This window comes from Rhinoderma darwinii, chromosome 2, assembly GCF_050947455.1.
Source record: "Rhinoderma darwinii isolate aRhiDar2 chromosome 2, aRhiDar2.hap1, whole genome shotgun sequence".
Lineage (NCBI taxonomy): Eukaryota > Metazoa > Chordata > Amphibia > Anura > Rhinodermatidae > Rhinoderma > Rhinoderma darwinii.
Genome location: NC_134688.1, coordinates 194,684,405 through 194,700,104, shown reverse-complemented (window position 1 = coordinate 194,700,104; position 15,700 = coordinate 194,684,405). Strand labels below are relative to the sequence as shown.

Here is a 15,700-nt window from a genome sequence, read left to right as displayed (position 1 = left end):
GGGGGAGCCACGGTGCTCCAAAGTAGTAGGGCATTGTGATTGGCATAACCTGGGCAGGTGGGGGTAATCCACTGTTGCTGGGAGAAACTTCTTCCCCATCGTCAGACATTTCTGCTATATTTGTGGTTCGTTGCCCTTAGCAACGCTGTGTGATTTCTTTTCAAACTGAGTCTCTTATCTGCTCACCGCGGTCTCTGGCAGTGGCGTGGTGGCTTCCATGGCTGTATGGCACTTCCACTCTCGCAGGGCTAAGTGGGAATAAATTCTTTATCTTTCTCAGCAGCGGCGGCTATTGCGGCTCCGGCTGGGTAACTTTCAAGATGGCGGCGCCAAGGGACTTCTGGTAGTTCCGGCTGGTGTTTTCCGTCCCTGGCACAACAAGAGGTAGGAACTTTGGTTCCGCTGTTCACGTGATGTTTCACTGTTGCTAGGCAGATTCTGTCTCTTCCCACCAGGAAGTGGGCGGGCTGTTACTTGGTGGTTATTCTGGTCTCCGCTTTCCCGCTGTAACACTATCGACTGGTTAACCCCTCGTTGGCTGGAACAAAATGCGGTCGTGACGCAGCAGACAATTTCTAATCAACTACAGTCTCTAATGCCACTTTTTCCTTCACACAAACAGCAATATCTTCCTGTAACAGTCTCGTCATGCACCCTGGAGGGGCCACAGTAAATTTCACACACAAAGTCTCTGAAATCACACTGCTGCTGCCTAAACACTGGGTTTTCCAAGATGGCTGATTAACCCCTGTTTTGCTGGTTGCAATTCTCTCTGCAGCGATTTTACAACAGCAATAAAGTCTCTTAGCAAATTTCTTTAGGAGGCACAGAGGTGATATAATAATCCTGTTCGTGACGCCACTTTAATGCAACGACCCGGTGGTGATTGGGTAGTGCGAGGGCGGTATAGGGACACAGTGGCTGGGCCTTCAAGAACTCCCTGCGGAGCCGTTACAGGGAAAATGGAGCGGTCTGCACTGTATGGTGAATGTTGATGGTTGTAGTTTCCCCCTGGGGCGCACCCTGTTGTACAGCCTCCCGGTCTGATGGTATTTGGGGTGCCCTTGTTGGTAACGTGGGTGCAGATTGAATACACGGGAAATGGTCCTTTACTTCAGGCTTGGTATGGTACAGATACAATGGCTGCAGGCTGGCAGGTGAGGAGACAAGGCAGAGGATTCCTTCTGAATTTCCTCCTTTGATTCTCTCAGCAGGATTTGCTCTCTGTGGTAATTACACAACTGGATTAGTTGTGTGTTTCTCCAGGTTTGATCCAAGATCTCTAAACTGGATTTTCTCCTCAGAGCTGCAGGGTTTCTCCCTACATAGGAACTACTCCTCACTCCAACCGTTACTTGGCTCTCTCAGCACTAACTGACTGATTCAAAATTACAAGGGATCCGCCTTGACTCCTCCCCTCAGTCCAGCCTTAAAGGAACATTTTTAGGCCTCATTTACACGAGCGTGATATACGTGCATGCGACGCGGGTTCTTTTCACGCGTGTCGTACGCACCTATATTAGTCTATGGGGACATGCAGATAGTCCGTGAGTTTTGCTCAGCGTGAGTCCGCTGAAAAAAACTCACGACATGTCCGATCTTTGTGCGCTGTTCACGCATCACGCACCCATTGAAGTCAATGTGTGTGTGAAAATCACGCGCACCACACGGAAGCACTTCGGGATTCGCGCAACAGCTGTCAAACTGTGAATGTAAACAGAAAAGCACCACGTGCTTTTCTGTTTACAAACATCCAAACGAAGTGTCATAATGATGAAAATCACGCAGCCGCGCATCATACGCTGATGACACACGGAGCTGTTAAGTGCCTTTTGCACACGCAAAACGCTGCGGGTTTTGCGTGCTCAAAACGCACACGCTCTTGTAAATGAGGCCTCAAACTCATATTTTTACATACAATGTCAGAAATCACAGTACATTTCTGCAGTGTATCTGGGACACTGCATTAGGAGGTGGAATGTGAATAGGGACAGAACAGTAACCCTGAATAACTACCTCTCCTGTATCGAGTACTTCTGTCAAGAGACTGAAAAGTCCAAACGGACTAGTAGCTCACAGCTGTTAATGATAAGAGTCAATAAAGTTGTTTAGAATTGTCTAAAGCAGGTTGATTTATAGTCATATAGACATTGAATGGACCAGCGATCGACCGCTGCTTCATTCAAGTTTCTCATCACTGGGGGATGTAGTGAGCAGGAGTGGTCCTGGACCCCTATTCTTGCAATCGGTGGGGTCCCAGTGGAGGAGCCCCCAGCGATCAAATAATTATCACCTATCCTGTGGATTCTTTAAGCCACAGACTGTTCCTATGAAAGCCACAATGTCCCTCACCTCTACCGTCCGTGCTCCCTATGCCACAATGCCTCATGACAACAAGAATGCTTTTAATTCCCCTATAACAGCCACAGTGCCCCCATGACAGCTACAATTCCTGCATTACAACCACAATGCTCCTATGCCAGCCTAATGGCCCCATGACAGCCACTATGCCTGCCACTATGCACTCATGACATTCACTCTGCACTCAGATCAGCCACTTACATATCTTCTTATTGTAAAGGTTCTATAGCAGTTTTTAAGAGGATTACTATATATTCTTACACTCTGAAAACATATTTTATAAGAAAACACCACACAGATGTTTTAGTTGTTGAAGTTTGTAATTGATAATGAACTATGTGAAAACACAGATTCTTTATGGCCAATATTATAGGAAGCCAATTACCCTATCAGAATGTTTTTCGAATGTGGGAGAAACCGGAGTACCTGGAGGAAACCCACGCAAACACGGGGAGAACATACAAACTCCATGCAGATGTTGTCCTTGGTCAGACTCAAATTCAGGACCCCAATACTGCAAGACAACAGTGCTAACCACTGAGCCACCGTGCTGTCCATAAACATATGTGCAGTTGTTTGTGCACATACCTAACAGTAAGGATGGGAGGACTGTTAGCTGGTGCCGCCATAGGTTGTGTGATGAAATAATAGCGCTATTGTCAGCCTATGGTTAGAGTACACAGACATAATGGTGGAAATGTGCGCATTTATGGTCACACAGGCAGGGACCAGGACTCAGGTGACAGAGTAGTAGAAAGAAGACTGGTTCGCCACTGAAGTGATGGAGCACTGATCTCAACACAACTGTTCACAGCAGCCAAGAGATAACCAGGTGGCTGAAGTACGTTAGCAGGTACAAGCGACATATAAAGCGACATTCTCCTTTACGAATCTTCAGCAGATCCTTAGACTCTTTGTATATCCAGCAATCTGAGAACAGAAACAGTGAAATAAACCATAAGTTTTAAAGCGTAAAATAATGTCGAAAAAAATAAAGGTAGAAAGGAAAAACAATGCATACTTCTGAAGTCTTTGCAGTTTAAGAAGCACGATGAATAGCAGTACTGCAACGAGTAGCAGAGGAACGCCAACAGCACAGCTGATGATTATGATGTTACGCAGTGTGTAGTCTGCAGATACGGCAGGGGTGGTAGTAGCTGGAAGGTCTGATTCTGGTGCTGCTGTTTGCACTGGTGTTGTGTCTATGGTTGTCGCTGTTGTAGACATCGTTGTTGCTCTTTGCCATGTTGTAGTGTCTACAGTTATCGCTCTTGTTCTATACATTGTTGTTGGTATTGTTGTTGAGATTGTAGTGGACACTGTGGGAAAATCAGAGCAGAAAATCACAATCATTAGTTTAGCATCAGAACTTTGTTTACCAAGGGAACATAAAAGGAATGAGACAGCCAACATTGGTGAACTACAACATTAAGCAGCAGACTGTCATCCGTACTCAATCTTATGCAGTCTAACTGTCTACTATTATGATTCTCCATGTGTGACCCCATCAGATAACTGCTCTAGGCCAGTGTCACACAATGGGGCAGATTTATTAATATCGTGTAAAATAAGGACGGCATAAACCTAGAGGAGACAGGCAGAAGATTTTATTACATTGGTGCATGCTGTATCAGAGATTTGGCGCATCTTGATAGACATGTTAGAAACTTTTCTCTAACTTACACCCCCTTTTGGTTGGCTTAATTTAGACCTGTATTTTTCACCAAAGTTGTGGTGCATGTCAATAATAAATTTGGCACATTTTAGGACTCCACTTTTCTAGGATTTTTGAACAGTACATAGTAAGAAGCAAAAAAAATTCTAAAACACGTAAACAAAATTGGCAAACGGCATGCATTTGTTATAGTTCATCTGCCCCATAATGTTTTGATGTTTTTTCCATGGTGTTTTTTGCGTGTTTTTTGGTGGGACAAGAATGATACGGCCAGATGTTGGTTTAAAGTTTATAGTAAAATATAAGAAAGCCTTTATACACAGCGGGGTGTTTGTTTTTTTCCATTTTTGTAGCATATTTTCCGTCAGTTTTAGTTTTTATCAAAAGTCATCATCTGGGTATGACGTTTTTCAAAATAACAAAAGCCAGCAAAAATACATGTAAAAACGATTATTTTACATGCATTTCTTTCATGCTTTTTGACGGGTTTGGTACGTACAAATAAGAAGAGTCGTGATTATTGGTTGACAGCTGTCATCCAATCAGGTTGTTGTCTCATTTTATCTCTTTTTTCAGATAATGTTATAAAAACATAAAATTTTAATGTCAGTTTTTACCTCTGTCGCTCCAGGTGATGGTCCTGCTATTAGAAACCATAAAATTTCCCACAATTACAGCTGATCACATAAATATTTAGGAGACTTCTACCCTACAATGTATGATGTTCAGTGTCATAGACTGGGAGATATGGGGTAATATAACAGCTTACCTTCAGTTGTTGTGTCAAGCATCCAAGGATATGATTCCTCCTCATCGTCATCTGGTGGCGCTTGTTCTAATTCTGGAAATAAGAAGTGTATTACACGGTTAACCTGTAATAAATATATTCCTATGCAGACTATTTATTATAGCTGGAAGTGTCATTCTAATCTTTCCTACACAGATTGGATCACATTTCTATGTTTGAGTTTTACACAACGTGGGCATGTAGCTTATTTATCTGAGGAAAATACGCACCAAAACCGCAGCAATTGGTAGGTAAAAACCGCACCTAATCGTGCGTATTTCCATGCGTTTTCCAGTGCAGTTTTTACGTTTTGATGCGTTCTTTGGCGTGTTTTTCAGCTGCGGTTTTGGTGCGATTTTCCACAGCACTAGGCAGATATAATTCACAAGCAGAAACGCAAGATAAATTGACGTGCTGTGGTTTCTTAAAAATGCACCGCAGGTCAATTTCTGTCCGGAAAAACATTGCAGCGTGTACATGAGATTTCCTGGAATCTCTCTGACTATGCTGGTACTTCATTATGCTGCGGTTTCGCTACATGCAAATCCGCGTGGCAAAACCGCCTGTAATACGCATCGTGTGCATTGAGCCTTAGAACGAGCGTATACTGTCCCCTTTATCTGAATGTGGATTGCAGAAATCGATGTGCAGAAACAACCGCATTTAGATATATGGAACAGATTTTCACTCGTAAAAATTCCTGCAACAAATCTGCAATATGTGAATATACCCTTATTTTTATGCATAAACTATTTTAAAAGTCAATGACAAGAGAACAAGATCTGGAGAATATATTATCGGCCATGTTGAATTTTTTTTAATGGTATTTTTGACAAGAATAGTGCTGCAGACTTCGCTATTTTCCCTTTCTAAAATACTGGAAAGCTTGTCAGAAACCCCTGAACACCGATGTGAACAGAGTTATACTTGTTATGTTTGTGTTTATATCGTTTCCATATATAATATAATTGCTATAATGTATTAAAGATTTATACCTTGACGATACGTTGTTTCTTCTGTCTTTTCAGGACGTTGTAATCCTGCATTGATCTTTCGACCTGAAAATATAATAATGAAAATATTGCAAACAATTATATTGTGTGCACAAGAAATGTAAATCCTGATATTGTGATATCATCAGGGGCAGATACAAATAACGGAGGCCCCCTGTGCAAGACAAGTGTATGAGCCCCTTGTTATCCAAAGACGAATTTCATGACAGCGGGGTGCTAGCGATAGATCACCTCATCCACTGCTCCCCAGAAAATCCTTCACAGTGTACCAATCCAGCAGTAATTGTGGGGCATGGATGGGAATAAGTAAAACCCCTTACATGTGACCGATAGACAGTAGGGGGCACTATTTTCCTTAAGGTAGGAGTGGGCCCTCTTGCCTGCAGGGCCCCGGTGCAGTTAGACAGGTTGCACATATGGTATATCTGACCCTGGACATCATAATCATAACTATGTGATGATTATAATAGTGTAATATAATGTAAGAACCTATAAACCCTTATTATATGAGATGCGACTTTATACTATAAGTGTATAAGTATATTAGAAGAATGGTCTTACCTTGTATCTTTCTAGGTCGAGCCAACATTTTTTTCAATGCTTTTAAGTCTCTGTCAAAGTCTGTCTCCACTGAATGGCAAAAATACCCACATTAACTTATTATATATAAAACATGTACAAAAAAGTCCACAGCAAAGTAGCATAAAATACAAGTGAATGAGGAATGGATCTTTACCTTCAGGATAAGGTGTCTCTACTCTTTTCTTAGGATATCCCAGTCCTGCATTGATCTTACGTTCTGAAAAAGTAATAATACTCATCATTGACATAAATGTGTCATAATTGAATAGTTTTATAAATTATATAAAGTCTTGTGATCATGAAGTAACAAGAGATGTAACACTCCAATATAACCTAAGGGAGATATGGAAACAACTGAACACTGCCTCTTGACTTTCCTTTTCACCTTTAGACCAAATGCACACGGATGCATATTACTCGTGGATTTGCCATGCAAATTATCCTGCGGCAAATCCGCAATGTAATACAGTATCAGCGAAGTGAGATTCCAAGTTCTCATCTACACGTTGCAGAATTTTTCTGCACGTAAATTAACCTTCGGTGCGTATTTTACAATCTGCAGGATCTGAATTTCTCTTGCGTTTCCGCTTGCAAACTATATCTGACAAATGTAGAAAAAACGCACCAAAATCCGCAACATAAAACACAAAATGTTCTTGAAATAAGGTCATATAAAAGCAAATATTAATCTTTCTAATAAACAGGAGTTTTGTAAAAACCTAATAAAAATTAGAACATAGGTAGGAATATTAACAGCCATTTTTTTTACTACTCATCATAATAAGAACTTCTAGATTAATTTACCATGAAAATGTCCACGTGGTACAATGATTTTCTTTAATTGTTTTTCTTTTGTGGGAATTCTATAGGAGACACCTACATGAGAAAAATACACAAATTAACCATTATAACTGTACATTATATAATAATAATCTATTATACTATTCTATAACTTACCATGGAAATTGCCACGCGGGACAATGATTTTCTTTAATTGTTTTTCCTTTGTGGCAATTCCATATGAGACACCTACATGAGAAAAATACACAAATTAACCATTATAACTGTACATTATATAGTAACCTATTATACTATTCTATAACTTACCATGGAAATTTCCACGAGGAACAATGATTTTCTTAATTTTTTTCACTTTTGTGGAAATTCCATTTGAGACACCTACAAGACAAAAATACACACATTACCCATTATAATTGTACATTATGTATTAATAATTGATTAAACTATTCTATTAAATATGGTAGATCCTTCTTAAGACCAGACAGGGTAAGCTTCTGTCAAGGAGAACAGCATTATGGGTAGGGGTTGTCTCCTGGTCTGAGGCAGATGAACCTTATGGACCCCCTCGGACTCCAGAGCCTGTGTCTGTGATCGCCCCTACACCTCCGATAGTCATACCCTGCATAGCTAACATTATAAGTATTGTGCATTACCTTCAGTATATGTTGTTGTGGTACTGGGCAGTGATGTAACTGTTGCAGCAGACGTTTTATCTATAATAAAGAAAATATTACATTATGGAAAGGATGAAGAACAAATCATGATCCGATCATAGTATATGGATAATAACAATCCAGTATCAGACAATATATTTATTCAGAGAACTCACCGGTCCCCTGCAGATCATTCTCAGTTGGGGGTGTAGACCCTTGTGTTGTAGTTGTAATGTCTGCACTAACTAGATCTATAACACAGTACAGAGAACGTGTTAATAATACTAATAATAGTGAAACCTTCTGATGTCCGGCACACAGCAAAGAGTCATTCACTGACAGCAATATTATTGAGACACCATCAGTTATATTATATCTATTGTGCATTGATGACATTTTGCTCATTATTTTCATTACAGTGAAATTAAATGTAAGGCAGATTTCTATTATCATGAAACGATAGTATATTTTGGGGTATTTTATGGTTTTTGTCTATAGCCAGGAGGTCTTCATATCTATTATGGGATTGTATGAAAATGTGAATATAAAGATTTAACACTTGTAACCTCATATCTCAATAGAAAGCCCTAGTTGTCTTCTGCAGATATAGTATATACCTAATTGTAATTTGTTTCCTACTATCCCAATGTATAAACGATGCGGATAGATGTTGTGATGCATTGACTTGAACACCCCTTGTAAACTACATTATCATTTGTGACTTGTATTTATACTTAGTATTACCCTAAATAAATATATTGGTTCTCTGAAAGAATGGTAGTAATAGCCTCATACAATCAATATTAACCCTAGAGTGTATATTGTGCATTAGCGTTATATATAAATAATGTACATGGATCTATTAAACGTCTCGTATACACTGGTGTAGCAGTATTTCTTACTTGGTTCTTTGTGATAAAGTAATGGGAATTTAGTCTATTTTAATTCTTTTCTAAATAATATATAAATCCCCCAATATTTCCATCAATGTATAGACTCTAAACTTGAGTCCCGTGCCATCAATACCAACATCTAAGCCGACTGAACATGCTAATCCGCTGATATACTTGTATGTTTGTCATTACTAGATGTATTCTCTCTCTATAATAAGTTATTATATTACCTTCAGGGGGTGGTGGTGTGGTGATAGACAATGTTGTCTTTATTATCACACCAGACGTCTCTTCTATAGGAAACAAAGAGAAAATCAACATTATAAACATATTCTCTATATCTATAGAAAGATATTTCTGTCATTGGGAACAGTAATGGACATTGATGGGTTCCCTATTCCTGAAATCTTCATTGGTGGGAATGTTGGGAAACATTTCCTTGTAGAAGGCCACATACTGGATATAACATGGGCCCAACATAATAATCACATCATGACACCACATAGAACATGACAGTCTTTATAATGGTTTGAGGAAACTTTTTAATCTTAGGGCACAGTTCTAGTAAATGACAGAATATGGAGGAGGATATTGTAATAATAACATATTCACAATACACTTACCATTGATGTTTGAACGCGGAGTCACCACAATTTTTCTCAAACGCGTTTTAGGTATTTTTCTTTGTCCATCAGATGGACCTGTATGAAAAAAATTACATTCATTTGTTATATTATCTACATTTAGAAACAAACTATGAGTGAGGTTTGTGGCGCTGCTGCTGATGTATTTAGCGCACAGAGCATTGCCTAAGACTGTGTACAGTTGTATCCACTTCTCAGCGGAGAGCAGGTTCCCATGTTCTCATTCACTGATGGCAAACAGGTATATTACAAGTATATTAGTTATATCGTTTTATTAGTACCTTCAGCATATGCTGGAACAGTGTGAGACTTCGATGTTATATCAATCTCACCAGGAGTTGTTGCTGCAATAAATAAGATAAATAAAATCAAAACAATATTAAAAAATATACTTTTCTGTATATACTTTATTTAAATAACTGGGATTATTATACTGCAAAATTCTAATATTCCTTGTAGAAGACTCTGAAAAATCGTACATAGGGCGCACACACACACACACACACACACACACACACACACACACACACACACACACACATAAGCAGCTATATAAATCTATACAACACGTGACAGGTCCATAGTATCTCTGTATTCTGTGGTGCTGGGATGTTCTACCATTGACGCTAATATGTGCACACACTGGTGATAACTTTAATATTGAGGAGAAGATTGTATTATATCATCTCCCCTCAGTCTCCCTGACTGACATCAATCTGTTGCAGAATGGAATTCTCATATACATTATTTCTAATAGCCTTTTATATATAATTCTCTAGCTTCTTGGACATCTACTTAGGATCCCGTCTATTAGCCATAATAGAGAGCCACTAGATCCTTCTCTGCCATCCATTGAACAGTATGTGGCCGCCTGTAACTTCGATACAGAGTTTCAACAGTCTTATACCAGCTGGACACGGGGTGGGGGGGGGGGGGGGACGGGACTGTCCTTAAAGAGTGGGTTGTTTTGATGGGATAACCTCTTTAATAGTAAAGTTGGCAATAAAAGTCCAGGAATATTCACATGAACAACCCAACTGTTTATAAGAGATTGAAGAACGGATAATTTGGATTTTAAGAAATTATCATTTCGATTTTAGACAAGTAGCAATTATGAAATAATCTACAACATTGTGTATCTGTCTCATTCACTTCACTGGTACAATAAGATCACAGCTAAGCTTTGTGGAGCTCATTCTAGTAACAGAAATCACAGTAACCGCCATGTTTTTCTCAAATGGCGTTACATGATTTCTCATTCACTAAGCCAGACAGAGGTATAGACAGAAGGAGACAGAGGTAAAGTGTAAGTTATACGACACATATGTAAGAGATTGTAAGTAATATAATAACTGGATAGATATGATTAAACTAGTATTAGAATGAAATAAATAACAGTCACATTACCGGAAGTCTCACGACCAAGCGCAATGTCCACAAATACAGCAAGAATCGCCAGGAAAATAACAGCTATGCTCTGTTTATTCGCCATGACAAAAAAGGGGGAAATCACTGAATGTGTGATAACTTAACCTAGGACTGCTTTATGATGTCATCACATTCTGAGAACAGCATAGAGGATGGTATGGTAATTTATAACTGCTTTATGATGTCATCGCATTCTGAGAACAGCTTAGAGGAGGGTATGGTAATTTATAACTGCCTTATGATGTCATCACATTCTGACACTTGCATGTACAAGGATGATGCCATGACGAAATGAGAAGGAGGTGTATATTTTAGTGAAAGCTCAAGACGACCACCAAAATTGTGGGGATGGTCTTTTTAAAGAAAAAAGTATACAGACTGCTAGTTAAAGTGTTTAATGCAGTCAGCAAACATCCAGAGTACATGAATAAATTCACAAAATGATAAAACAGCCCAAAATCATGTTATTAATGACACTGTTCTCATATACAGATGTAGCAATTCACCCGGATTACTTTCTGCAGCGTAAAAACTTATCACTCAACACAACAAAAGATATTGAAAAGCCATTGAGAAAATCAAGTTAAAGTCCTGCCCATACCTAGTCTTGTAATTGATGTGTAACCGGTAAACTTAATTACCAAACATTACACTGCAGAGGTCTTCTACCTGTGACTTCCCATTTTACCCTACCGGAGACCTGTAGTGCATGAGTGCATGATGGGAATTTTAGTTTCATAACAACTAGACAGCCATAGGTTAAAGAACACTGTACAGTATCCTTCATAGTCACCACAATGGCACCCCTCTCCTCAGTCACCAGCATGGCACCCCTCTCCTTTTTCGTCTCCGGGATAACACATGGACAAAAAAACAAGGATTTTTTTATTGTCATATCTTGTCTGTGTTTTCCAGCACCTTACCTTGGATTACATTACGTGATTCTGGTCCAATGGCAAGTGTAACGTGGAATAACACATTTTGCAGGACTTATGTTTGTTTGTAGTTGGTTTCCATGGAGACAAATAGGTCTTTGCACTAGCTCTAGACGCAAAACAATAAAATGTATACCAAGATTTTGTTTCATTTTTATTTTAAAGAGATTGTAGCAATTTAAAAAACTAATTGGAGAATTAAAAAGAGAAAAATTGCAAAGTGCACAGCCTTTAACTCCTTCAGCTCTACTTTTGTATGTAATCAATTGCATACCTAGTTTGTTGGACATACGAAATTATTTTCTAGAAGCTGTATAGTATTATTTGGGAATACCCACTTATGCTCAGAAATGTCCCTTCAAATCACACCACACCCACTTTGTGATGTCCCGCTACTCAAGTTCTCACTTTACTGCTATAGTAATACTTGTCAGCAGTTCATGACACCCTGTGTCAGTCTTGTCGCCTGTATCGCACCTATTTCTATTAACCCCTTAACGAGATGTCAGGTACTGGTACGTGGCAGCCGTTAAGGGGAAGTATGGAGGGGGCTCACGGGCTGAGCTTGCTCCATACACAGCGGGTGACAGCTGTGTTACACAGGCGACAAAATCGGCCTCAAAATGCCTGAAGCAATTTTGAGGCAGACTTTTTCGTCCTGCAAAAAACCCTGTGTAAACTAGGCCTTATACTAAAGACTACAATAGAGCAGACACAGGTCTGAACTGCTGCACATGTGCTCCACTTTTGTAAAAATAAAATTCAGGATAAATATGTTGCATAGCTAATCTTAACCAGCCGCACCACCATTACAACCCTTTACGCAACTGAATGACAAAATCCATAAATGTCTTAACTGGTTCCCGACCGCTGGCTGTGTTTTTACAGCCAGCGGTCAGGGTTCTTAAAACCCGAGCCATATACTTTTTACGGCTCGGGTTTTAACTTGCTGCCCGCGCGATCGGGCAGCTGAATGTCGGGTCTCCGGCTGTCAGTGACTGCCGGGGACCCTGAGGAGAGGATAGAAGCAGCTTTCGCTGCTTCTGTCTTCTCTGATCACTTGTACACAGCGCTCAATGAACGCTGTGTATAGGAATAGAGGCAGCGGCCATGCCACTGTCTCTATTGCTCCCGGTTTTCATGTGACTGGTCACATGATCGCCGGGTGCCGTTAGTGACAGACTGCTGGTGGGTCTTACTAGACCCAGCACAGCCCTATTAGTGACAATCGTCACTATGAGAGGGCTGATTTCCCCTGTAACTGGGGCTGCTGTGCAGCTCCAGTGGAAAAACATGGTGTAAAAGAAAGAAAAAATATATATAAAGTTCCCCAAAGGTCTTTTTTGACCTTTGAGGGACAGACCATAGTAATAAAAAAATAAAAGTAAAGTAAAGTGCAAAAAATTTTTTTATAATAAATACACATAAAATACCCACCCCCAAAAAAACGTTCCCCCCGCCTATAATTGTTGTAAAGCTAGCGCTGACCCAATTACCCTAATATAGACATGTTATATATTAAAATTTATGGTAGACAATGATGATCACAAATAAAAGGTCCATTTTAGGGTAAAACTATGTTATTACCAAAAAAAAATAGCTGAAATGTAAAAAAGCTTATTTTTTTACTATTATTTTCAAACTTTAAAAATAAAAATTCTAAAATAGCAAAAAGGATGTGTATAAAAACGATAAAAAAAGAAACCTGCATTGTCTACGGAAAAAAACATTGCAAAAAAAATACCGTCGTTAGCCCAACAAATAAAAAAGTTATAGCCATTTAACACGTGCTAAAAAGGGCTAAACAGTGTCTGGTCCTGAAGGCTCAAAATAGCCCGGTCCTGAACTGGTTAAGCAGCTTTGGGATTTAAAAAAATCTTATCTGTTTGATAAGTATGTCACCTGCAACAGTTTTTTGGACCGTCTTACACCAGATTTAGGCTCTATTCACACTGCGTTTGAATCTCCCGTCAAAATCGAATATTTCCAGACATATACCCCTGGTGAAAGGTTCCTTAGGACGCAGATACAGTTGAATCTAATGCTGAAGCAGGGAACTCCCCCGCCAAGATTCAGGAGGCGGATGGGTACCCTCCCATTGTAAACAGTCATTAGGCTTCTGGCTGCTTGCATTGTTGGGTGTTCTTCCATTGGAAGAGGTTCCACTAGAGCTTGATGTTCAGGTTTACAAGGTAAAGACTGAGCTCTGCACCACACCATGGTTTCTGCCTCTGGCTGCAGAGTCACTGGTTGGTTGTCCATAATACGAGCACGGCAAATCTCACCCTTTTCATTGGAGAATCTCTGTTAAGCAGTCAGGTGACGTATGGAGTTATGAAGCGCAACTTGCTTAGAGGTAGAAGCTGTAGGAAGGGCGCCATGTAGGGCATCTAGCATTTCTTCATAGCAGTTGTGGAGTATGTTCTTGCCCAGCACCATTGGTGGAAATTCGTTATCCTTTAGATCTATTACAATCACGCCTTGCTGAGGTAGTTGTATCTCCCTCACCTGGATTGTAGGTTCCCAGTAACAATGTAGAGGTATTAACTGTCCATTACTGGCTATGACTTTCAGCCAAGGGTCTGGAGGTTGTATCAGCTGATCAATGTTTCTCAAACCAACCTCTTTGCAACATGGTGACTTGTGAGCCAGCCAACGTAGCAGGGTATGCTTTCTGTTATTAATTATTATATTTAACTAACAGCATTCTCTCTTAACATGGCCAGCTCTTTGGCACCTGCGGCAAATGGGTCTTCCATTAGCATCAAACTTGTCAATAGGGAGCCTACCCGGATTCTGGAAAGTTAACCTCCTTCTAACAGGTCTATCACGGAACCTGTTACTGGTGTACCGGTGGCTTTCCTCTTGGTGCTGCCTCAGATCTTCCAAGCTCTGACACACTTTAGTGAGGCTTTTGGTCAAAACAGCGACTTGTTCTCTCAGTTCAGCAACTGAATCTGGCTCTTGCTTGGGGGTTGACGTAGTGATGGCAGCTTGGCTTCCTAATGTAATTAAATGTACTTAATTAAAATGGTTATTCTGCCAAAATGTCTATATGTCCTGGAGCACGCAGCCATACCAGTATATAAGGTCTTTTTTAAATACCTTCATGCCTTATTCCCAGCCTTTATCTGGGGATCCAATAGATCCAAACTTAGTTTGTCTACCCTGCAGAGACCTAAGCATGCGGGAGGGATGGCATTACCGGACCTGTTCATGTATTATCTAGCTGGGCAGCTGAGGTACCTGCAGCTATGGACAGGGCCGGATCCGTTACCAACGCGGGAACAGCACCTCGCTACATATTTGCATCTCACACATCTTTGGCCAGTGCTGGAAAGTTCCCCTGGGAACCTATAAGGCAATGCTTCCAGTCCATAGGGTGGCAGTGCAGGCCTGGATGGCTGCCAAACATATGTATGCATATGCGGATATACAGGTGGACATGCCACTGTGGGATGACCCCCTTCTTCCTCATCTAATGGAAGGGCAAGCCCCCCTTTTTGGTGTGGCTTTGAGGTGCGTAGAATTGGAGATGTGTATGTTGATAACGTCTTTAAATCCTTTACACAAATGCAAGAGGACTTCCAAATTCGTAGAGAAGGTTTCTATCGATATCTGCAGCTGCGACATGCTCTCGCAAGTCAATACCCTAGGTCAGATCACGAATTCTCACGATTCCCTCTGATTGGTGTTTTTAGATCACAGGGCCCCCGGGGGCTGATCTCTGCTGTCTACACTGCTCTTATACATGCTAAATTGGCCAATGTCACGTTACCGATGAAGGATAAATGGGAGGGCCCTATACCAGATCTGACGGGGGAGGAATGGGAGGATATACTCTCATCTCCTCTCTCGGTCTCACCGGCGGCAAATAACAAAATGATTCAATTATCCATAGTTCACCAGAGCTATCTCACGCCGGTGA

The 15,700-nt window shown here is 40.4% G+C and overlaps 2 long non-coding RNA genes across 2 annotated transcripts; both read right to left on the bottom strand.

Annotated features, from left to right (window-relative positions):
• Window positions 1–6,407: 6,407 nt before the first annotated feature.
• Window positions 6,408–7,508, bottom strand: LOC142740922 (uncharacterized). Its single transcript, XR_012880923.1, has 4 exons — window positions 7,376–7,508; window positions 7,223–7,294; window positions 6,573–6,635; window positions 6,408–6,466 (listed from the first exon to the last, which is right to left on the bottom strand). It is a non-coding gene; the product is annotated as an uncharacterized LOC142740922 (long non-coding RNA).
• Window positions 7,509–7,816: 308 nt separating this feature from the next.
• Window positions 7,817–9,043, bottom strand: LOC142740923 (uncharacterized). Its single transcript, XR_012880924.1, has 3 exons — window positions 8,996–9,043; window positions 8,049–8,123; window positions 7,817–7,932 (listed from the first exon to the last, which is right to left on the bottom strand). It is a non-coding gene; the product is annotated as an uncharacterized LOC142740923 (long non-coding RNA).
• Between the last annotated feature and the right edge of the window lie 6,657 nt (window positions 9,044–15,700).